Raw genomic sequence first — 22,567 nt, 5'->3', positions numbered from 1 at the left:
TGCTCCTCCGCTCCTGGTTCTCATTGTATTTAATGACTCGCCTCTGCTCCGACACTCCTGGTTCTATGACTCGCCTCTCCTTCTCCGCTCCTGGTTCTCATTGTATTTATTGACTCGCCTCTGCTCCTCTGCTCCTGGTTCTCATTGTATTTAATGACTCGTCTCTGCTCCTCTGCTCCTGGTTCTCATTGTATTTAATGACTCGCCTCTGCTCCTCCGCTCCTGGTTCTCACTGTATTTAATGACTCGCCTCTGCTCCTCCGCTCCTGGTTCTCATTGTATTTAATGACTCGCCTCTGCTCCTCCGCTCCTGGTTCTCATTGTATTTAATGACTCGCCTCCGCTCCTCCGCTCCTGGTTCTCATTGTATTTAATGACTCGTCTCTGCTCCTCCGCTCCTGGTTCTCATTGTATTTAATGACTCGCCTCTGCTCCTCCGCTCCTGGTTCTCATTGTATTTAATGACTCGCCTCTGCTCCTCCGCTCCTGGTTCTCATTGTATTTATTGACTCGTCTCTGCTCCTCTGCTCCTGGTTCTCATTGTATTTAATGACTCGCCTCTGCTCCTCTGCTACTGGTTCTCATTGTATTTAATGACGCGTCTCTGCTCCTCCGCTCCTGGTTCTCATTGTATTTAATGACGCGTCTCTGCTCCTCCGCTCCTGGTTCTCATTGTATTTAATGACGCGTCTCTGCTCCTCCGCTCCTGGTTCTCATTGTATTTAATGACTAGCCTCTGCTCCCCCACTCCTGGTTCTCATTGTATTTTATGACTCGCCTCTGCTCCTCCGCTACTGGTTCTCATTGTATTTATTGACTCGCCTCTGCTCCTCCACTCCTGGTTCTCATTGTATTTAATGACTCATCTCTGCTCCTCTGCTCCTGGTCCTCATTGTATTTAATGACTCGCCTCTGCTCCTCTGCTCCTGGTTCTCATTGTATTTAATGACGCGTCTCTGCTCCTCCGCTCCTGGTTCTCATTGTATTTAATGACTCGCCTCTGCTCCTCCGCTCCTGCTTCTCATTGTATTTATTGACTCGTCTCTGCTCCTCTGCTCCTGGTTCTCATTGTATTTAATGACTCGCCTCTGCTCCTCTGCTCCTGGTTCTCATTGTATTTAATGACTCGCCTCTGCTCCTCCGCTCCTAGTTCTCATTGTATTTAATGACTCGCCTCTGCTCGTCCGCTCCTGGTTCTCATTGTATTTAATGACTCGCCTCTGCTCCTCCGCTCCTGGTTCTCATTGTATTTAATGACTAGCCTCTGCTCCCCCGCTCCTGGATCTCATTGTATTTAATGACTCGCTTCTGCTCCGACGCTCCTGGTTCTCATTGTATTTAATGACTCGCCTCCGCTCCTGGTTCTCATTGTATTTAATGACTCGCCTCTGCTCTTCCGCTCCTGGTTCTCATTGTATTTAATGACGCGTCTCTGCTCCTCCGCTCCTGGTTCTCATTGTATTTAATGACTCGCCTCTGCTCCTCCGCTCCTAGTTCTCATTGTATTTAATGACTCGCCTCTGCTCGTCCGCTCCTGGTTCTCATTGTATTTAATGACTCGTCTCTGCTCCTCCGCTCCTGGTTCTCATATTATTTAATGACTCGTCTCTGCTCCTCGGCTCCTGGTTCTCATTGTATTTACTGACTCACCTCTGCTCCTCCGCTCCTGGTTCTCATTGTATTTAATGACTCGCCTCTGCTCCTCCGCTCCTGGTTCTCATTGTATTTACTGACTCACCTCTGCTCCTCCGCTCCTGGTTCTCATTGTATTTAATGACTCACCTCTGCTCCTCCGCTCCTGGTTCTCATTGTATTTAATGACTCTTCTCTGCTCCTCCGCTCCTGGTTCTCATTGTATTTAATGACTCGCCTCTGCTCCGACACTCCTGGTTCTATGACTCGCCTCTCCTTCTCCGCTCCTGGTTCTCATTGTATTTATTGACTCGCCTCTGCTCCTCTGCTCCTGGTTCTCATTGTATTTAATGACTCGTCTCTGCTCCTCTGCTCCTGGTTCTCATTGTATTTAATGACTCGCCTCTGCTCCTCCGCTCCTGGTTCTCACTGTATTTAATGACTCGCCTCTGCTCCTCCGCTCCTGGTTTTCATTGTATTTAATGACTCGCCTCTGCTCCTCCGCTCCTGGTTCTCATTGTATTTAATGACTCGCCTCCGCTCCTCCGCTCCTGGTTCTCATTGTATTTAATGACTCGTCTCCGCTCCTCCGCTCCTGGTTCTCATTGTATTTAATGACTCGCCTCTGCTCCTCCGCTCCTGGTTCTCATTGTATTTAATGACTCGCCTCTGCTCCTCTGCTCCTGGTTCTCATTGTATTTATTGACTCGTCTCTGCTCCTCTGCTCCTGGTTCTCATTGTATTTAATGACTCGCCTCTGCTCCTCTGCTCCTGGTTCTCATTGTATTTAATGACGCGTCTCTGCTCCTCCGCTCCTGGTTCTCATTGTATTTAATGACGCGTCTCTGCTCCTCCGCTCCTGGTTCTCATTGTATTTAATGACGCGTCTCTGCTCCTCCGCTCCTGGTTCTCATTGTATTTAATGACTAGCCTCTGCTCCCACACTCCTGGTTCTCATTGTATTTTATGACTCACCTCTGCTCCTCCGCTCCTGGTTCTCATTGTATTTAATGACTCGCCTCTGCTCCTCCGCTACTGGTTCTCATTGTATTTATTGACTCGCCTCTGCTCCTCCACTCCTGGTTCTCATTGTATTTAATGACTCGTCTCTGCTCCTCTGCTCCTGGTCCTCATTGTATTTAATGACTCGCCTCTGCTCCTCTGCTCCTGGTTCTCATTGTATTTAATGACTCGTCTCTGCTCCTCTGCTCCTGGTCCTCATTGTATTTAATGACTCGCCTCTGCTCCTCTGCTCCTGGTTCTCATTGTATTTAATGACGCGTCTCTGCTCCTCCGCTCCTGGTTCTCATTGTATTTAATGACTCGTCTCTGCTCCTCTGCTCCTGGTTCTCATTGTATTTAATGACTCGCCTCTGCTCCTCTGCTCCTGGTTCTCATTGTATTTAATGACACGTCTCTGCTCCTCCGCTCCTGGTTCTCATTGTATTTAATGACTCGCCTCTGCTCCTCCGCTCCTGCTTCTCATTGTATTTATTGACTCGTCTCTGCTCCTCTGCTCCTGGTTCTCATTGTATTTAATGACTCGCCTCTGCTCCTCTGCTCCTGGTTCTCATTGTATTTAATGACGCGTCTCTGCTCCTCTGCTCCTGGTTCTCATTGTATTTAATGACGCGTCTCTGCTCCTCCTCTCCAGGTTCTCATTGTATTTAACGACGCGTCTCTGCTCCTGGTTCTCATTGTATTTAATGACGCGTCTCTGCTCCTCCGCTCCTGGTTCTCATTGTATTTAATGACTCGCCTCTGCTCCTCCACTCCTGGTTCTCATTGTATTTATTGACTCGTCTCTGCTCCTCTGCTCCTTGTTCTCATTGTATTTAATGACTCACTTCTGCTCCTCCTCTCCTGGTTCTCATTGTATTTAATGACGCGTCTCTGCTCCTCCGCTCCTGGTTCTCATTGTATTTAATGACTCGCCTCTGCTCCTCTGCTCCTGGTTCTCATTGTATTTAATGACTCGCCTCCGCTCCTGCTTCTCATTGTATTTAATGACTCGCCTCTGCTCCTCCGCTCCTGGTTCTCATTGTATTTAATGACGCGTCTCTGCTCCTCCGCTCCTGGTTCTCACTATATTTAATGACTCGTCTCTGCTCCTGGTTCTCATTGTATTTAATGACTCGCCTCTGGTCTTCTGCTCCTGGTTCTCATTGTATTTAATGACTCACCTCTGCTTCTCCGCTCCTGGTTCTGATTGTATTTAATGACTCGCCTCTGCTCCTCTGCTCCTGGTTCTCATTGTATTTAATGACGCGTCTCTGCTCCTCCGCTCCTGGTTCTCATTGTATTTAATGACTCGCCTCTGCTCTGACGCTCCTGGTTCTCATTGTATTTAATTACTCGCCTCTGCTCTGACGCTCCTGGTTCTCATTGTATTTAATGACTCGCCTCTGCTCCTCCGCTCCTGGTTCTCATTGTATTTAATGACTCGCCTCTGCTTCTCCGCTCCTGGTTCTCATTGTATTTAATGACTCGCCTCTGCTCCTCCGCTCCTGGTTCTCATTGTATTTCATGACTCGCCTCTGCTCCTCTGCTCCTGGTTTTCATTGTATTTAATGACTCGTCTCTGCTCCTCCGCTCCTGGTTCTCATTGTATTTAATGACTCGCCTCTGCTCCTCCGCTCCTGGTTATCATTGTATTTAATGACTCGCCTCTGCTCCTCCGCTCCTGGTTCTCATTGTATTTATTGACTCATCTCTGCTCCTCCGCTCCTGGTTCTCATTGTATTTAATGACTCGCCTCTGCTCCTCCGCTCCTGGTTCTCATTGTATTTAATGACTCGCCTCTGCTCCTCTGCTCCTGGTTCTCATTGTATTTAATGACTCGCCTCTGCTCCTCTGCTCCTGGTTCTCATTGTATTTAATGACTCGTCTCTGCTCCTCCGCTCCTGGTTCTCATTGTATTTAATGACTCGCCTCTGCTCCTCCGCTCCTGGTTCTCATTGTATTTAATGACTCGCCTCTGCTCCTCCGCTCCTGGTTCTCATTGTATTTAATGACTCGCCTCTGCTCCTCCGCTCCTGGTTCTCATTGTATTTAATGACTCGCCTCTGCTCCTCCGCTCCTGGTTCTCATTGTATTTAATGACTCGCCTCTGCTCCTCCGCTCCTGGTTCTCATTGTATTTAATGACTCGTCTCTGCTCCTCCGCTCCTGGTTCTCATTGTATTTAATGACTCGCCTCTGCTCCTCCGCTCCTGGTTCTCATTGTATTTAATGACTCGCCTCTGCTCCTACGCTCCTGGTTCTCATTGTATTTAATGACTCGCCTCTGCTCCTACGCTCCTGGTTCTCATTGTATTTAATGACTCGTCTCTGCTCGTCCGCTCCTGGTTCTCATTGTATTTAATGACTCGCCTCTGCTCCTCCGCTCCTGGTTCTCATTGTATTTAATGACTAGCCTCTGCTCCCCCGCTCCTGGATCTCATTGTATTTAATGACTCGCCTCTGCTCCGACGCTCCTGGTTCTCATTGTATTTAATGACTCGCCTCCGCTCCTGGTTCTCATTGTATTTAATGACTCGCCTCTGCTCCTCCGCTCCTGGTTCTCATTGTATTTAATGACGTGTCTCTGCTCCTCCGCTCCTGGTTCTCATTGTATTTAATGACTCGCCTCTGCTCCTCCGCTCCTGGTTCTCATTGTATTTAATGACTCGCCTCTGCTCCTCCGCTCCTGGTTCTCATTGTATTTAATGACTCGTCTCTGCTCCTCCGCTCCTGGTTCTCATTGTATTTAATGACTCGCCTCTGCTCCTCCGCTCCTACTTCTCATTGTATTTAATCACTCGTCTCTGCTCCTCCGTCCTGGTTCTCTTTGTATTTAATGACTCGTCTCTGCTCCTTGGCTCCTGGTTCTCATTGTATTTAATGACTTGCCTCTGCTCCTCCGCTCCTGGTTCTCATTGTATTTAATGACTCGTCTCTGCTCCTCTGCTCCTGGTTCTCATTGTATTTAATGACTCGTCTCTGCACCTCTACTCCTGGTTCTCATTGTATTTAATGACTCGTCTTTGCTCCTCAGCTCCTGGTTCTCATTGTATTTAATGACTCGCCTCTGCTCCTCCGCTCCTGGTTCTCATTGTATTTAATGACTCGTCTCTGCTCCTGCGCTCCTGGTTCTCATTGTATTTAACGACTCGCTCCTGGTCTCATTGTATTTAATGACGCGTCTCTGCTCCTCCGCTTCTGGTTCTCATTGTATTTAATGACTCGCCTCTGCTCCTCCGCTCCTGGTTCTCATTGTATTTAATGACTCGTCTCTGCTCCTCTGCTCCTGGTTCTCATTGTATTTAATGACTCGTCTCTGCGCCTGGTTCTCATTGTATTTAATGACTCGCCTCTGCTCGTCCGCTCCTGGTTCTCATTGTATTTAATGACTCGTCTCTGCTCCTCGGCTCCTGGTTCTCATTGTATTTAATGACTCGTCTCTGCTCCTCTGCTCCTGGTTCTCATTGTATTTAATGACCCGCCTCTGCTCCTCCGCTCCTGGTTCTCACTGTATTTAATGACTCGTCTCTGCTCCTCCGCTCCTGGTTCTCATTGTATTTAATGACCCGCCTCTGCTCCTCCGCTCCTGGTTCTCACTGTATTTAATGACTCGTCTCTGCTCCTCTGCTCCTGGTTCTCATTGTATTTAATGACTCGTCTCTGCACCTCTACTCCTGGTTCTCATTGTATTTAATGACTCGCCTCTGCTCCTCCGCTCCTGGTTCTCATTGTATTTAATGACTCGTCTCTGCTCCTGCGCTCCTGGTTCTCATTGTATTTAACGACTCGCTCCTGGTCTCATTGTATTTAATGACGCGTCTCTGCTCCTCCGCTTCTGGTTCTCATTGTATTTAATGACTCGCCTCTGCTCCTCCGCTCCTGGTTCTCATTGTATTTAATGACTCATCTCTGCTCCTCTGCTCCTCGTTCTCATTGTATTTAATGACTCGTCTCTGCTCCTGCGCTCCTGGTTCTCATTGTATTTAACGACTCGCTCCTGGTCTCATTGTATTTAATGACGCGCCTCTGCTCCTCCGCTCCTGGTTCTCATTGTATTTAATGACTCGCCTCTGCTCCTCCGCTCCTGGTTCTCATTGTATTTAATGACTCGCCTCTGCTCCTCCTCTCCAGGTTCTCATTGTGTTTAATGACTCGCCTCTGCTCCTCCGCTCCTGGTTCTCATTGTATTTAATGACTCGCCTCTGCTCCTCCGCTCCTGGTTCTCATTGTATTTAATGACTCGTCTCTGCTCCTCCGCTCCTGGTTCTCATTGTATTTAATGACTCGCCTCTGCTCCCCCGCTCCTGGTTCTCATTGTATTTAATGACTCGCCTCTTCTCCTCTGCTCCTGGTTCTCATTGTATTTAATGACTCGTCTCTGCACCTGGTTCTCATTGTATTTAATGACTCGCCTCTGCTCTGACGCTCCTGGTTCTCATTGTATTTAATGACTCGCCTCTGCTCCTCCTCTCCAGGTTCTCATTGTATTTAATGACTCGCCTCTGCTCCTCCGCTCCTGGTTCTCATTGTATTTAATGACGCGTCTCTGCTCCTCTGCTCCTGGTTCTCATTGTATTTAATGACTCATCTCTGCTCCTCTGCTCCTGGTTCTCATTGTATTTAATGACTCGTCTCTGCTCCTCCGCTCCTGGTTCTCATTGTATTTAATGACGCGTCTCTGCTCCTCCTCTCCAGGTTCTCCCTGTATTTAATGACTCGCCTCTGCTCCCCCGCTCCTGGTTCTCATTGTATTTAATGACTCGCCTCTGCTCCTCCGCTCCTGGTTCTCATTGTATTTAATGACGCGTCTCTGCTCCTCCGCTCCTGGTTGTCATTGTATTTAATGACTCGCCTCTGCTTCTCCGCTCCTGGTTCTCATTGTATTTAATGACTCGTCTCTGCTCCTCCGCTCCTGGTTCTCATTGTATTTAATGACTCGTCTCTGCTCCTGGTTCTCATTGTATTTAATGACTCGTCTCTGCTCCTCCGCTCCTGGTTCTCATTGTATTTAATGACTCGCCTCTGCTCCTCCGCTCCTGGTTCTCACTGTATTTAATGACTCGCCTCTCCTCCTCCGCTCCTGGTTCTCATTGTATTTAATGACTCGCCTCTCCTCCTCCGCTCCTGGTTCTCATTGTATTTAATGACTCGCCTCTGCTCCTCCGCTCCTGGTTCTCACTGTATTTAATGACTCGCCTCTGCTCCTCCGCTCCTGGTTCTCATTGTATTTAATGACTCGCCTCTCCTCCTCCGCTCCTGGTTCTCATTGTATTTAATGACTCGCCTCTGCTCCTCTGCTCCTGGTTCTCATTGTATTTAATGACGCGTTTCTGCTCCTCCGCTCCTGGTTCTCATTGTATTTAATGACTCACCTCGGCTCCTTCGCTCCTGGTTCTCATTGTATTTAATGACTCGCCTCTCCTCCTCCGCTCCTGGTTCTCATTGTATTTAATGACTCGCCTCTGGTCTTCTGCTCCTGGTTCTCATTGTATTTAATGACTCACCTCTACTTCTCCGCTCCTGGTTCTGATTGTATTTAATGACTCGCCTCTGCTCCTCCGCTCCTGGTTCTCATTGTATTTAATGACGCGTCTCTGCTCCTCCGCTCCTGGTTCTCATTGTATTTAATGACTCGCCTCTGCTCTGACGCTCCTGGTTCTCATTGTATTTAATTACTCGCCTCTGCTCTGACGCTCCTGGTTCTCATTGTATTTAATGACTCGCCTCTGCTCCTCCGCTCCTGGTTCTCATTGTATTTAATGACTCGCCTCTGCTCCTCCGCTCCTGGTTCTCATTGTATTTAATGACTCGCCTCTGCTCCTCCGCTCCTGGTTCTCATTGTATTTAATGACTCGCCTCTGCTCTTCCGCTCCTGGTTCTCATTGTATTTAATGACTCGTCTCTGCTCCTCCGCTCCTGGTCCTCATATTATTTAATGACTCGTCTCTGCTCCTCGGCTCCTGGTTCTCATTGTATTTACTGACTCACCTCTGCTCCTCCGCTCCTGGTTCTCATTGTATTTAATGACTCGCCTCTGCTCCTCCGCTCCTGGTTCTCATTGTATTTAATGACTCGCCTCTGCTCCTCCGCTCCTGGTTCTCATTGTATTTAATGACTCGCCTCTGCTCCTCCGCTCCTGGTTCTCATTGTATTTAATGACTCGCCTCTGCACGTCCGCTCCTCGTTCTCATTGTATTTAATGACTCGTCTCTGCTCCTCCGCTCCGGGTTCTCATTGTATTTAATGACTCGTCTCTGCTCCTCGGCTCCTGGTTCTCATTGTATTTAATGACTCACCTCTGCTCCTCCGCTCCTGGTTCTCATTGTATTTAATGACTCGCCTCTGCTCCTCCGCTCCTGGTTCTCACTGTATTTAATGACTCGCCTGTGCTCCTGCGCTCCTACTTCTCATTGTATTTAATCACTCGTCTCTGCTCCTCCGTCCTGGTTCTCTTTGTATTTAATGACTCGTCTCTGCTCCTTGGCTCCTGGTTCTCATTGTATTTAATGACTCACCTCTGCTCCTCCGCTCCTGGTTCTCATTGTATTTAATGACTCTTCTCTGCTCCTCCGCTCCTGGTTCTCATTGTATTTAATGACTCGCCTCTGCTCCGACACTCCTGGTTCTATGACTCGCCTCTCCTTCTCCGCTCCTGGTTCTCATTGTATTTATTGACTCGCCTCTGCTCCTCTGCTCCTGGTTCTCATTGTATTTAATGACTCGTCTCTGCTCCTCTGCTCCTGGTTCTCATTGTATTTAATGACTCGCCTCTGCTCCTCCGCTCCTGGTTCTCACTGTATTTAATGACTCGCCTCTGCTCCTCCGCTCCTGGTTCTCATTGTATTTAATGACTCGCCTCTGCTCCTCCGCTCCTGGTTCTCATTGTATTTAATGACTCGCCTCCGCTCCTCCGCTCCTGGTTCTCATTGTATTTAATGACTCGTCTCTGCTCCTCCGCTCCTGGTTCTCATTGTATTTAATGACTCGCCTCTGCTCCTCCGCTCCTGGTTCTCATTGTATTTAATGACTCGCCTCTGCTCCTCCGCTCCTGGTTCTCATTGTATTTATTGACTCGTCTCTGCTCCTCTGCTCCTGGTTCTCATTGTATTTAATGACTCGCCTCTGCTCCTCTGCTACTGGTTCTCATTGTATTTAATGACGCGTCTCTGCTCCTCCGCTCCTGGTTCTCATTGTATTTAATGACGCGTCTCTGCTCCTCCGCTCCTGGTTCTCATTGTATTTAATGACGCGTCTCTGCTCCTCCGCTCCTGGTTCTCATTGTATTTAATGACTAGCCTCTGCTCCCCCACTCCTGGTTCTCATTGTATTTTATGACTCGCCTCTGCTCCTCCGCTACTGGTTCTCATTGTATTTATTGACTCGCCTCTGCTCCTCCACTCCTGGTTCTCATTGTATTTAATGACTCATCTCTGCTCCTCTGCTCCTGGTCCTCATTGTATTTAATGACTCGCCTCTGCTCCTCTGCTCCTGGTTCTCATTGTATTTAATGACGCGTCTCTGCTCCTCCGCTCCTGGTTCTCATTGTATTTAATGACTCGCCTCTGCTCCTCCGCTCCTGCTTCTCATTGTATTTATTGACTCGTCTCTGCTCCTCTGCTCCTGGTTCTCATTGTATTTAATGACTCGCCTCTGCTCCTCTGCTCCTGGTTCTCATTGTATTTAATGACGCGTCTCTGCTCCTCTGCTCCTGGTTCTCATTGTATTTAATGACGCGTCTCTGCTCCTCCTCTCCAGGTTCTCATTGTATTTAACGACGCGTCTCTGCTCCTGGTTCTCATTGTATTTAATGACGCGTCTCTGCTCCTCCGCTCCTGGTTCTCATTGTATTTAATGACTCGCCTCTGCTCCTCCACTCCTGGTTCTCATTGTATTTATTGACTCGTCTCTGCTCCTCTGCTCCTTGTTCTCATTGTATTTAATGACTCACTTCTGCTCCTCCTCTCCTGGTTCTCATTGTATTTAATGACGCGTCTCTGCTCCTCCGCTCCTGGTTCTCATTGTATATAATGACTCGCCTCTGCTCCTCTGCTCCTGGTTCTCATTGTATTTAATGACTCGCCTCTGCTCCTGCTTCTCATTGTATTTAATGACTCGCCTCTGCTCCTCCGCTCCTGGTTCTCATTGTATTTAATGACGCGTCTCTGCTCCTCCGCTCCTAGTTCTCACTATATTTAATGACTCGTCTCTGCTCCAGGTTCTCATTGTATTTAATGACTCGCCTCTGCTCCTCCGCTCTGGTTCTCACTGTATTTAATGACTCGCCTCTGCTCCTCCGCTCCTGGTTCTCATTGTATTTATTGACTCATCTCTGCTCCTCCGCTCCTGGTTCTCATTGTATTTATTGACTCATCTCTGCTCCTCCTCTCCTGGTTCTCATTGTATTTAATGACTCGCCTCTGCTCCTCCGCTCCTGGTTCTCATTGTATTTAATGACTCGCCTCTGCTCCTCCGCTCCTGGTTCTCATTGTATTTAATGACTCGTCTCTGCTCCTGGTTCTCATTGTATTTAATGACTCGCCTCTGCTCCTCCGCTCCTGCTTCTCATTGTATTTGATGACTCGCCTCTGCTCCTCCTCTCCAGGTTCTCATTGTATTTAATGACTCGCCTCTGCTCCTCCTCTCCAGGTTCTCATTGTATTTAACGACGCGTCTCTGCTCCTGGTTCTCATTGTATTTAATGACTCGCCTCTGCTCCTCTGCTCCTGGTTCTCATTGTATTTAATGACTCGTCTCTGCTCCCCCGCTCCTGGTTCTCATTGTATTTAATGACTCGCCTCTGCTCCTCCGCTCCTGGTTCTCATTGTATTTAATGACTCGTCTCTGCTCCTGGTTCTCATTGTATTTAATGACTCGCCTCTGCTCCTCCGCTCCTGGTTCTCACTGTATTTAATGACTCGTCTCTGCTCCTCCGCTCCTGGTTCTCATTGTATTTAATGACTCGCCTCTGCTCCTCCGCTCCTGGTTATCATTGTATTTAATGACTCGCCTCTGCTCCTCCGCTCCTGGTTCTCATTGTATTTATTGACTCATCTCTGCTCCTCCGCTCCTGGTTCTCATTGTATTTAATGACTCGCCTCTGCTCCTCCGCTCCTGGTTCTCATTGTATTTAATGACTCGCCTCTGCTCCTCTGCTCCTGGTTCTCATTGTATTTAATGACTCGTCTCTGCTCCTCCGCTCCTGGTTCTCATTGTATTTAATGACTCGCCTCTGCTCCTCCGCTCCTGGTTCTCATTGTATTTAATGACTCGCCTCTGCTCCTCCGCTCCTGGTTCTCATTGTATTTAATGACTCGCCTCTGCTCCTCCGCTCCTGGTTCTCATTGTATTTAATGACTCGCCTCTGCTCCTCCGCTCCTGGTTCTCATTGTATTTAATGACTCGTCTCTGCTCCTCCGCTCCTGGTTCTCATTGTATTTAATGACTCGCCTCTGCTCCTCCGCTCCTGGTTCTCATTGTATTTAATGACTCGCCTCTGCTCCTCCGCTCCTGGTTCTCATTGTATTTAATGACTCGCCTCTGCTCCTACGCTCCTGGTTCTCATTGTATTTAATGACTCGTCTCTGCTCCTCCGCTCCTGGTTCTCATTGTATTTAATGACTCGCCTCTGCTCCTCTGCTCCTGGTTCTCATTGTATTTAATGACTTGTCTCTGCTCGTCCGCTCCTGGTTCTCATTGTATTTAATGACTCGCCTCTGCTCCTCCGCTCCTGGTTCTCATTGTATTTAATGACTAGCCTCTGCTCCCCCGCTCCTGGATCTCATTGTATTTAATGACTCGCTTCTGCTCCGACGCTCCTGGTTCTCATTGTATTTAATGACTCGCCTCCGCTCCTGGTTCTCATTGTATTTAATGACTCGCCTCTGCTCTTCCGCTCCTGGTTCTCATTGTATTTAATGACGCGTCTCTGCTCCTCCGCTCCTGGTTCTCATTGTATTTAATGACTCGCCTCTGCTCCTCCGCTCCTGGTTCTCATTGTATTTAATGACTCGCCTCTGCTCCTCCGCTCCTGGTTCTCATTGTATTTAATGACTCGTCTCTGCTCCTCCGCTCCTGGTTCTCATTGTATTTAATGACTCGCCTCTGCTCCTCCGCTCCTGGTTCTCATTGTATTTTATGACTCGCCTCTGCTCCTCCGCTCCTGGTTCTCATTGTATTTAATGACTCGCCTCTGCTCCTCCGCTACTGGTTCTCATTGTATTTATTGACTCGCCTCTGCTCCTCCGCTCCTGGTTCTCATTGTATTTAATGACTCGTCTCTGCTCCTCCGCTCCTGGTTCTCATTGTATTTAATGACTCGTCTCTGCTCCTCTGCTCCTGGTTCTCATTGTATTTAATGACTCGTCTCTGCACCTCTACTCCTGGTTCTCATTGTATTTAATGACTCGTCTTTGCTCCTCAGCTCCTGGTTCTCATTGTATTTAATGACTCGCCTCTGCTCCTCCGCTCCTGGTTCTCATTGTATTTAATGACTCGTCTCTGCTCCTGCGCTCCTGGTTCTCATTGTATTTAACGACTCGCTCCTGGTCTCATTGTATTTAATGACGCGTCTCTGCTCCTCCGCTTCTGGTTCTCATTGTATTTAATGACTCGCCTCTGCTCCTCCGCTCCTGGTTCTCATTGTATTTAATGACTCGTCTCTGCTCCTCTGCTCCTGGTTCTCATTGTATTTAATGACTCGTCTCTGCGCCTGGTTCTCATTGTATTTAATGACTCGCCTCTGCTCGTCCGCTCCTGGTTCTCATTGTATTTAATGACTCGTCTCTGCTCCTCGGCTCCTGGTTCTCATTGTATTTAATGACTCGTCTCTGCTCCTCTGCTCCTGGTTCTCATTGTATTTAATGACCCGCCTCTGCTCCTCCGCTCCTGGTTCTCACTGTATTTAATGACTCATCTCTGCTCCTCCGCTCCTGGTTCTCATTGTATTTAATGACCCGCCTCTGCTCCTCCGCTCCTGGTTCTCACTGTATTTAATGACTCGTCTCTGCTCCTGTGCTCCTGGTTCTCATTGTATTTAATGACTCGTCTCTGCACCTCTACTCCTGGTTCTCATTGTATTTAATGACTCGCCTCTGCTCCTCCGCTCCTGGTTCTCATTGTATTTAATGACTCGTCTCTGCTCCTGCGCTCCTGGTTCTCATTGTATTTAACGACTCGCTCCTGGTCTCAATGTATTTAATGACGCGTCTCTGCTCCTCCGCTTCTGGTTCTCATTGTATTTAATGACTCGCCTCTGCTCCTCCGCTCCTGGTTCTCATTGTATTTAATGACTCGTCTCTGCTCCTCTGCTCCTGGTTCTCATTGTATTTAATGACTCGTCTCTGCGCCTGGTTCTCATTGTATTTAATGACTCGCCTCTGCTCGTCCGCTCCTGGTTCTCATTGTATTTAATGACTCGTCTCTGCTCCTCGGCTCCTGGTTCTCATTGTATTTAATGACTCACCTCTGTTCCTCCGCTCCTGGTTCTCATTGTATTTAATGACCCGCCTCTGCTCCTCCGCTCCTGGTTCTCATTGTATTTAATGACTCGCCTATGCTCCTCCGCTCCTGGTCTCATTGTATTTAATGACGCATCTCTGCTCCTCCGCTTCTGGTTCTCATTGTATTTAATGACTCGCCTCTGCTCCTCCGCTCCTGGTTCTCATTGTATTTAATGACTCGCCTCTGCTCCTCCTCTCCAGGTTCTCATTGTATTTATTGACTCGTCTCTGCTCCTCCGCTCCTGGTTCTCATTGTATTTAATGACTCGCCTCTGCTCCTCCGCTCCTGGTTATCATTGTATTTAATGACTCGCCTCTGCTCCTCCGCTCCTGGTTCTCATTGTATTTATTGACTCATCTCTGCTCCTCCGCTCCTGGTTCTCATTGTATTTAATGACTCGCCTCTGCTCCTCCGCTCCTGGTTCTCATTGTATTTAATGACTCGCCTCTGCTCCTCTGCTCCTGGTTCTCATTGTATTTAATGACTCGTCTCTGCTCCTCCGCTCCTGGTTCTCATTGTATTTAATGACTCGCCTCTGCTCCTCCGCTCCTGGTTCTCATTGTATTTAATGACTCGCCTCTGCTCCTCCGCTCCTGGTTCTCATTGTATTTAATGACTCGCCTCTGCTCCTCCGCTCCTGGTTCTCATTGTATTTAATGACTCGCCTCTGCTCCTCCGCTCCTGGTTCTCATTGTATTTAATGACTCGTCTCTGCTCCTCCGCTCCTGGTTCTCATTGTATTTAATGACTCGCCTCTGCTCCTCCGCTCCTGGTTCTCATTGTATTTAATGACTCGCCTCTGCTCCTCCGCTCCTGGTTCTCATTGTATTTAATGACTCGCCTCTGCTCCTACGCTCCTGGTTCTCATTGTATTTAATGACTCGTCTCTGCTCCTCCGCTCCTGGTTCTCATTGTATTTAATGACTCGCCTCTGCTCCTCTGCTCCTGGTTCTCATTGTATTTAATGACTTGTCTCTGCTCGTCCGCTCCTGGTTCTCATTGTATTTAATGACTCGCCTCTGCTCCTCCGCTCCTGGTTCTCATTGTATTTAATGACTAGCCTCTGCTCCCCCGCTCCTGGATCTCATTGTATTTAATGACTCGCTTCTGCTCCGACGCTCCTGGTTCTCATTGTATTTAATGACTCGCCTCCGCTCCTGGTTCTCATTGTATTTAATGACTCGCCTCTGCTCTTCCGCTCCTGGTTCTCATTGTATTTAATGACGCGTCTCTGCTCCTCCGCTCCTGGTTCTCATTGTATTTAATGACTCGCCTCTGCTCCTCCGCTCCTGGTTCTCATTGTATTTAATGACTCGCCTCTGCTCCTCCGCTCCTGGTTCTCATTGTATTTAATGACTCGTCTCTGCTCCTCCGCTCCTGGTTCTCATTGTATTTAATGACTCGCCTCTGCTCCTCCGCTCCTGGTTCTCATTGTATTTTATGACTCGCCTCTGCTCCTCCGCTCCTGGTTCTCATTGTATTTAATGACTCGCCTCTGCTCCTCCGCTACTGGTTCTCATTGTATTTATTGACTCGCCTCTGCTCCTCCGCTCCTGGTTCTCATTGTATTTAATGACTCGTCTCTGCTCCTCCGCTCCTGGTTCTCATTGTATTTAATGACTCGTCTCTGCTCCTCTGCTCCTGGTTCTCATTGTATTTAATGACTCGTCTCTGCACCTCTACTCCTGGTTCTCATTGTATTTAATGACTCGTTTTTGCTCCTCAGCTCCTGGTTCTCATTGTATTTAATGACTCGCCTCTGCTCCTCCGCTCCTGGTTCTCATTGTATTTAATGACTCGTCTCTGCTCCTGCGCTCCTGGTTCTCATTGTATTTAACGACTCGCTCCTGGTCTCATTGTATTTAATGACGCGTCTCTGCTCCTCCGCTTCTGGTTCTCATTGTATTTAATGACTCGCCTCTGCTCCTCCGCTCCTGGTTCTCATTGTATTTAATGACTCGTCTCTGCTCCTCTGCTCCTGGTTCTCATTGTATTTAATGACTCGTCTCTGCGCCTGGTTCTCATTGTATTTAATGACTCGCCTCTGCTCGTCCGCTCCTGGTTCTCATTGTATTTAATGACTCGTCTCTGCTCCTCGGCTCCTGGTTCTCATTGTATTTAATGACTCGTCTCTGCTCCTCTGCTCCTGGTTCTCATTGTATTTAATGACCCGCCTCTGCTCCTCCGCTCCTGGTTCTCACTGTATTTAATGACTCATCTCTGCTCCTCCGCTCCTGGTTCTCATTGTATTTAATGACCCGCCTCTGCTCCTCCGCTCCTGGTTCTCACTGTATTTAATGACTCGTCTCTGCTCCTGTGCTCCTGGTTCTCATTGTATTTAATGACTCGTCTCTGCACCTCTACTCCTGGTTCTCATTGTATTTAATGACTCGCCTCTGCTCCTCCGCTCCTGGTTCTCATTGTATTTAATGACTCGTCTCTGCTCCTGCGCTCCTGGTTCTCATTGTATTTAACGACTCGCTCCTGGTCTCAATGTATTTAATGATGCGTCTCTGCTCCTCCGCTTCTGGTTCTCATTGTATTTAATGACTCGCCTCTGCTCCTCCGCTCCTGGTTCTCATTGTATTTAATGACTCGTCTCTGCTCCTCTGCTCCTGGTTCTCATTGTATTTAATGACTCGTCTCTGCGCCTGGTTCTCATTGTATTTAATGACTCGCCTCTGCTCGTCCGCTCCTGGTTCTCATTGTATTTAATGACTCGTCTCTGCTCCTCGGCTCCTGGTTCTCATTGTATTTAATGACTCACCTCTGTTCCTCCGCTCCTGGTTCTCATTGTATTTAATGACCCGCCTCTGCTCCTCCGCTCCTGGTTCTCATTGTATTTAATGACTCGCCTATGCTCCTCCGCTCCTGGTCTCATTGTATTTAATGACGCATCTCTGCTCCTCCGCTTCTGGTTCTCATTGTATTTAATGACTCGCCTCTGCTCCTCCGCTCCTGGTTCTCATTGTATTTAATGACTCGCCTCTGCTCCTCCTCTCCAGGTTCTCATTGTATTTAACGACGCGTCTCTGCTCCTGGTTCTCATTGTATTTCATGACTCGCCTCTGGTCCTCCGCTCCTGGTTCTGATTGTATTTAATGACTCGCCTCTGCTCCTCCGCTCCTGGTTCTCATTGTATTTAATGACTCGTCTCTGCTCCTCTGCTCCTGGTTCTCATTGTATTTAATGACTCGCCTGTGCTCCTCCGCTCCTGGTTCTCATTGTATTTAATGACTCGCCTCTGCTCCTCCGCTCCTGGTTCTCATTGTATTTAGTGACTCGTCTCTCATCCTCCGCTCCTGGTTCTCATTGTATTTAATGACTCGTCTCTGCTCCTCCGCTCCTGGTTCTCATTGTATTTAATGACTCGCCTGTGCTCCTCCGCTCCTGGTTCTCATTGTATTTAATGACTCGCCTCTGCTCTGACGCTCCTGGTTCTCATTGTATTTAATGACTCTTCTCTGCTCTGACGCTCCTGGTTCTCATTGTATTTAATGACTCGCCTCTGCTCCTGGTTCTCATTGTATTTAATGACTCATCTCTGCTCCTCCGCTCCTGGTTCTCACTGTATTTAATGACTCGCCTCTGCTCCTCGGCTCCTGGTTCTATGACTCGGCTCTGCTCCTCCGCTCCTGGTTCTCATTGTATTTAATGACTCGCCTCTGCTCCTCCGCTCCTGGTTCTCATTGTATTTAATGACCCGCCTCTGCTCCTCCGCTCCTGGTTCTCATTGTATTTAATGACTCGCCTCTGCTCCTCCGCTCCTGGTTCTCATTGTATTTAATGACTCGCCTCTGCTCCTCCTCTCCAGGTTCTCATTGTGTTTAATGACTCGCCTCTGCTCCTCCGCTCCTGGTTCTCATTGTATTTAATGACTCGCCTCTGCTCCTCCGCTCCTGGTTCTCATTGTATTTAATGACTCGGTTCTGCTCCTCCGCTCCTGGTTCTCATTGTATTTAATGACTCGCCTCTGCTCCCCCGCTCCTGGTTCTCATTGTATTTAATGACTCGCCTCTTCTCCTCTGCTCCTGGTTCTCATTGTATTTAATGACTCGTCTCTGCACCTGGTTCTCATTGTATTTAATGACTCGCCTCTGCTCTGACGCTCCTGGTTCTCATTGTATTTAATGACTCGCCTCTGCTCCTCCTCTCCAGGTTCTCATTGTATTTAATGACTCGCCTCTGCTCCTCCGCTCCTGGTTCTCATTGTATTTAATGACGCGTCTCTGCTCCTCTGCTCCTGGTTCTCATTGTATTTAATGACTCATCTCTGCTCCTCTGCTCCTGGTTCTCATTGTATTTAATGACTCGTCTCTGCTCCTCCGCTCCTGGTTCTCATTGTATTTAATGACGCGTCTCTGCTCCTCCTCTCCAGGTTCTCACTGTATTTAATGACTCGCCTCTGCTCCCCCGCTCCTGGTTCTCATTGTATTTAATGACTCGCCTCTGCTCCTCCGCTCCTGGTTCTCATTGTATTTAATCACTCGTCTCTGCTCCTCCGTCCTGGTTCTCTTTGTATTTAATGACTCGTCTCTGCTCCTTGGCTCCTGGTTCTCATTGTATTTAATGACTCACCTCTGCTCCTCCGCTCCTGGTTCTCATTGTATTTAATGACTCTTCTCTGCTCCTCCGCTCCTGGTTCTCATTGTATTTAATGACTCGCCTCTGCTCCGACACTCCTGGTTCTATGACTCGCCTCTCCTTCTCCGCTCCTGGTTCTCATTGTATTTATTGACTCGCCTCTGCTCCTCTGCTCCTGGTTCTCATTGTATTTAATGACTCGTCTCTGCTCCTCTGCTCCTGGTTCTCATTGTATTTAATGACTCGCCTCTGCTCCTCCGCTCCTGGTTCTCACTGTATTTAATGACTCGCCTCTGCTCCTCCGCTCCTGGTTTTCATTGTATTTAATGACTCGCCTCTGCTCCTCCGCTCCTGGTTCTCATTGTATTTAATGACTCGCCTCCGCTCCTCCGCTCCTGGTTCTCATTGTATTTAATGACTCGTCTCCGCTCCTCCGCTCCTGGTTCTCATTGTATTTAATGACTCGCCTCTGCTCCTCCGCTCCTGGTTCTCATTGTATTTAATGACTCGCCTCTGCTCCTCTGCTCCTGGTTCTCATTGTATTTATTGACTCGTCTCTGCTCCTCTGCTCCTGGTTCTCATTGTATTTAATGACTCGCCTCTGCTCCTCTGCTCCTGGTTCTCATTGTATTTAATGACGCGTCTCTGCTCCTCCGCTCCTGGTTCTCATTGTATTTAATGACGCGTCTCTGCTCCTCCGCTCCTGGTTCTCATTGTATTTAATGACGCGTCTCTGCTCCTCCGCTCCTGGTTCTCATTGTATTTAATGACTAGCCTCTGCTCCCACACTCCTGGTTCTCATTGTATTTTATGACTCACCTCTGCTCCTCCGCTCCTGGTTCTCATTGTATTTAATGACTCGCCTCTGCTCCTCCGCTACTGGTTCTCATTGTATTTATTGACTCGCCTCTGCTCCTCCACTCCTGGTTCTCATTGTATTTAATGACTCGTCTCTGCTCCTCTGCTCCTGGTCCTCATTGTATTTAATGACTCGCCTCTGCTCCTCTGCTCCTGGTTCTCATTGTATTTAATGACTCGTCTCTGCTCCTCTGCTCCTGGTCCTCATTGTATTTAATGACTCGCCTCTGCTCCTCTGCTCCTGGTTCTCATTGTATTTAATGACGCGTCTCTGCTCCTCCGCTCCTGGTTCTCATTGTATTTAATGACTCGTCTCTGCTCCTCTGCTCCTGGTTCTCATTGTATTTAATGACTCGCCTCTGCTCCTCTGCTCCTGGTTCTCATTGTATTTAATGACACGTCTCTGCTCCTCCGCTCCTGGTTCTCATTGTATTTAATGACTCGCCTCTGCTCCTCCGCTCCTGCTTCTCATTGTATTTATTGACTCGTCTCTGCTCCTCTGCTCCTGGTTCTCATTGTATTTAATGACTCGCCTCTGCTCCTCTGCTCCTGGTTCTCATTGTATTTAATGACGCGTCTCTGCTCCTCTGCTCCTGGTTCTCATTGTATTTAATGACGCGTCTCTGCTCCTCCTCTCCAGGTTCTCATTGTATTTAACGACGCGTCTCTGCTCCTGGTTCTCATTGTATTTAATGACGCGTCTCTGCTCCTCCGCTCCTGGTTCTCATTGTATTTAATGACTCGCCTCTGCTCCTCCACTCCTGGTTCTCATTGTATTTATTGACTCGTCTCTGCTCCTCTGCTCCTTGTTCTCATTGTATTTAATGACTCACTTCTGCTCCTCCTCTCCTGGTTCTCATTGTATTTAATGACGCGTCTCTGCTCCTCCGCTCCTGGTTCTCATTGTATTTAATGACTCGCCTCTGCTCCTCTGCTCCTGGTTCTCATTGTATTTAATGACTCGCCTCCGCTCCTGCTTCTCATTGTATTTAATGACTCGCCTCTGCTCCTCCGCTCCTGGTTCTCATTGTATTTAATGACGCGTCTCTGCTCCTCCGCTCCTGGTTCTCACTATATTTAATGACTCGTCTCTGCTCCTGGTTCTCATTGTATTTAATGACTCGCCTCTGGTCTTCTGCTCCTGGTTCTCATTGTATTTAATGACTCACCTCTGCTTCTCCGCTCCTGGTTCTGATTGTATTTAATGACTCGCCTCTGCTCCTCTGCTCCTGGTTCTCATTGTATTTAATGACGCGTCTCTGCTCCTCCGCTCCTGGTTCTCATTGTATTTAATGACTCGCCTCTGCTCTGACGCTCCTGGTTCTCATTGTATTTAATTACTCGCCTCTGCTCTGACGCTCCTGGTTCTCATTGTATTTAATGACTCGCCTCTGCTCCTCCGCTCCTGGTTCTCATTGTATTTAATGACTCGCCTCTGCTTCTCCGCTCCTGGTTCTCATTGTATTTAATGACTCGCCTCTGCTCCTCCGCTCCTGGTTCTCATTGTATTTCATGACTCGCCTCTGCTCCTCTGCTCCTGGTTTTCATTGTATTTAATGACTCGTCTCTGCTCCTCCGCTCCTGGTTCTCATTGTATTTAATGACTCGCCTCTGCTCCTCCGCTCCTGGTTATCATTGTATTTAATGACTCGCCTCTGCTCCTCCGCTCCTGGTTCTCATTGTATTTATTGACTCATCTCTGCTCCTCCGCTCCTGGTTCTCATTGTATTTAATGACTCGCCTCTGCTCCTCCGCTCCTGGTTCTCATTGTATTTAATGACTCGCCTCTGCTCCTCTGCTCCTGGTTCTCATTGTATTTAATGACTCGCCTCTGCTCCTCTGCTCCTGGTTCTCATTGTATTTAATGACTCGTCTCTGCTCCTCCGCTCCTGGTTCTCATTGTATTTAATGACTCGCCTCTGCTCCTCCGCTCCTGGTTCTCATTGTATTTAATGACTCGCCTCTGCTCCTCCGCTCCTGGTTCTCATTGTATTTAATGACTCGCCTCTGCTCCTCCGCTCCTGGTTCTCATTGTATTTAATGACTCGCCTCTGCTCCTCCGCTCCTGGTTCTCATTGTATTTAATGACTCGCCTCTGCTCCTCCGCTCCTGGTTCTCATTGTATTTAATGACTCGTCTCTGCTCCTCCGCTCCTGGTTCTCATTGTATTTAATGACTCGCCTCTGCTCCTCCGCTCCTGGTTCTCATTGTATTTAATGACTCGCCTCTGCTCCTACGCTCCTGGTTCTCATTGTATTTAATGACTCGCCTCTGCTCCTACGCTCCTGGTTCTCATTGTATTTAATGACTCGTCTCTGCTCCTCCGCTCCTGGTTCTCATTGTATTTAATGACTCGCCTCTGCTCCTCTGCTCCTGGTTCTCATTGTATTTAATGACTTGTCTCTGCTCGTCCGCTCCTGGTTCTCATTGTATTTAATGACTCGCCTCTGCTCCTCCGCTCCTGGTTCTCATTGTATTTAATGACTAGCCTCTGCTCCCCCGCTCCTGGATCTCATTGTATTTAATGACTCGCCTCTGCTCCGACGCTCCTGGTTCTCATTGTATTTAATGACTCGCCTCCGCTCCTGGTTCTCATTGTATTTAATGACTCGCCTCTGCTCCTCCGCTCCTGGTTCTCATTGTATTTAATGACGCGTCTCTGCTCCTCCGCTCCTGGTTCTCATTGTATTTAATGACTCGCCTCTGCTCCTCCGCTCCTGGTTCTCATTGTATTTAATGACTCGCCTCTGCTCCTCCGCTCCTGGTTCTCATTGTATTTAATGACTCGTCTCTGCTCCTCCGCTCCTGGTTCTCATTGTATTTAATGACTCGCCTCTGCTCCTCCGCTCCTACTTCTCATTGTATTTAATCACTCGTCTCTGCTCCTCCGTCCTGGTTCTCTTTGTATTTAATGACTCGTCTCTGCTCCTTGGCTCCTGGTTCTCATTGTATTTAATGACTTGCCTCTGCTCCTCCGCTCCTGGTTCTCATTG

This window comes from Pleurodeles waltl, unplaced genomic scaffold, assembly GCF_031143425.1.
Source record: "Pleurodeles waltl isolate 20211129_DDA unplaced genomic scaffold, aPleWal1.hap1.20221129 scaffold_84, whole genome shotgun sequence".
Classification (NCBI taxonomy): domain Eukaryota; kingdom Metazoa; phylum Chordata; class Amphibia; order Caudata; family Salamandridae; genus Pleurodeles; species Pleurodeles waltl.
The sequence above is the reverse complement of the archived record's forward strand: the minus strand, read 5'-3'. Positions refer to the sequence as shown.